This window comes from Gorilla gorilla, chromosome 14 (assembly GCF_029281585.2).
Source record: "Gorilla gorilla gorilla isolate KB3781 chromosome 14, NHGRI_mGorGor1-v2.1_pri, whole genome shotgun sequence".
Lineage (NCBI taxonomy): Eukaryota > Metazoa > Chordata > Mammalia > Primates > Hominidae > Gorilla > Gorilla gorilla.
This window is the reverse complement of record NC_073238.2, coordinates 61,200,084-61,202,162: the sequence shown is the minus strand read 5'-3', so window position 1 is coordinate 61,202,162 and position 2,079 is coordinate 61,200,084.

Sequence of the window (2,079 nt, the reverse complement as noted above, 5' to 3'; positions counted from 1 at the left end):
CAAGGTTGAGAAACCCTGTTCTAGTCTGTGGAAAAGCCACAAGGACACTTCTCAAGTAGCATATTTGATACCCAAGAGATTATATTACTTTCTATGTATGGTGTCTTTTCTAGTCTCTCTAAAACCATCTCTGCTATGGATTGAATGTTTGTGTTCCCCAGAATTCAAACACTGAACCCTAAATCCTTAACATGATGGTATTTGGAGATAGAGACTTTGGGAGATAATTACACCATGATGGTGGAGTCCACGTGAATGGGACTAGTGCCCTTACAATAAGATGAAGGAACCAGAGCTCTCCTCACCCCACCCACCAAGTGAGACTACAGCAAGAAGGTATTCCTCTGCAAACGAGGAAAAGGGCTCTCAGCAGGAACAGATTTCATCAGCAACTTGATCTTGGACTTCCCAGACTTTTAGAATGGTGAGGAATAAATTTCTGTTAAGCTGGAACTGACTAAAACAATCTCTTTTCTTACAGGCTTCAAGTATACTTGACTTTTTCTCATTTTTATTGCATCCCTTTATTGCCTCCTTAAGATTATATTCCTACTCATTTTAGTTCAAACCAAGAGTCCTATATCCTCTCAGCCACACATTTACACATAATTTTTGGACTATTTCTTTGTGTACTTAATATTCATCCATTTTTATTGGTAGTACCATTTTTTAAAATGTCAACCTTAATTTCTGATTTCAGCCTTCTTTGCTTCCATGTCCAAATAATAATGATAATTATATATATTCTTAATATTTTTAAGCAATCGACTTTTGTGGATCTATTAACATTTTATTTATGCTGGGTAAAAGAAATTTTAGTTCTGCTTATTCTCACATTGTATTAACACAAGAACCCTTTAGTAAAGAACTTCACACTTACAGTTCTTTGGCTAGTCTGCACCTCACAGCAGATTATTAGGTGAATATATCATTTAATTAATTATTTCTCTTCGTTCAAACATCAGTTATAAAGAACTTGCAAATTTAGGTATTCATTTATTGTTTCAGTTTTGAAACTGAAGAAAATCCCCTTTTCAATGATTTATATTTAAAAATAGTAAAAAGAAAGTTTCAAACAATTTACTTCAATGCTTTCTCAAAATAAAAACATTATTCTGATGAAACATTATTTTCAGTCTAAGTTCCAATTGATCCACAGGTTCAGTCCACAGGTTAATTTAGTCCAAAGATCACTATGGCAAAATGGGCCTGAGCCACACAATAGATTCTGGCAGGTAATCTCTTGTGTGGCAGCTCATCCATACTTAAGTCAGCTCCCATAGCTACACAATTTGCAGGGCCCAATTCCAGACACAAATGTGGGGCCCTGGTTCAACACTTACTGAGAGAAAATGTAGCGTCCTTCTGTTCTGGGAGCCCGGGTAATAGCACAGGTTGCAGGCCCATGAGGCCAGCCCCAACTATCAGATTGTGTATTTACAATGTCAGTCTAACCGTTGCTGAAAAATACTTAGCTCTGTTGTAATCAGATTTAATTTCTCAAGAGGCAAAGTACACTCAACAGTTTGCTTAAATCAGAGACACCAAAAGGAAAGATTTGCTGTAAATTATCAGCTAGCAAATCTTAGTTCAACTTAATTTTTATTGAGGGAGGAAGGGAGAAAACAGGAAACTGATGGAGTTCCCACTGCGTGTCGGCCACTGGAGATTTCAAAGGTTTCTTGTTTAACTCCAGCTACCAAGTAGGTGACGTGGATAGTCTTGGGACAGAGGAGTTGGGGGAGTTGAAATTAGGCCCTAGTTTCTACATAAGTGACACGGAAACCCTCTGCACGAGTTAAGCGAAGCTACACCTCAAGTTTATTAATGCCTCGGGTTCTTGCTGCTGGCTCTGGGAAGAGTCTGAGCACGCACAGCAGACTGATCCCCGACAAGGTGACAGGGACTAACCTAACACCCTCCTCGTTGGTCCTAGTAACCACAAAGAGCAGAAACGCGGGCGAAGGCAGGAGTTGGAGGGGGCGCCCACGCGGAGGCTGCCGGGAAGCGCAATGTGCAAAGGCGGCGGGGCCATGGAGACTGGGCTGGAGAAGAGCGGGTTCTCGGAGTTAAAAGCGA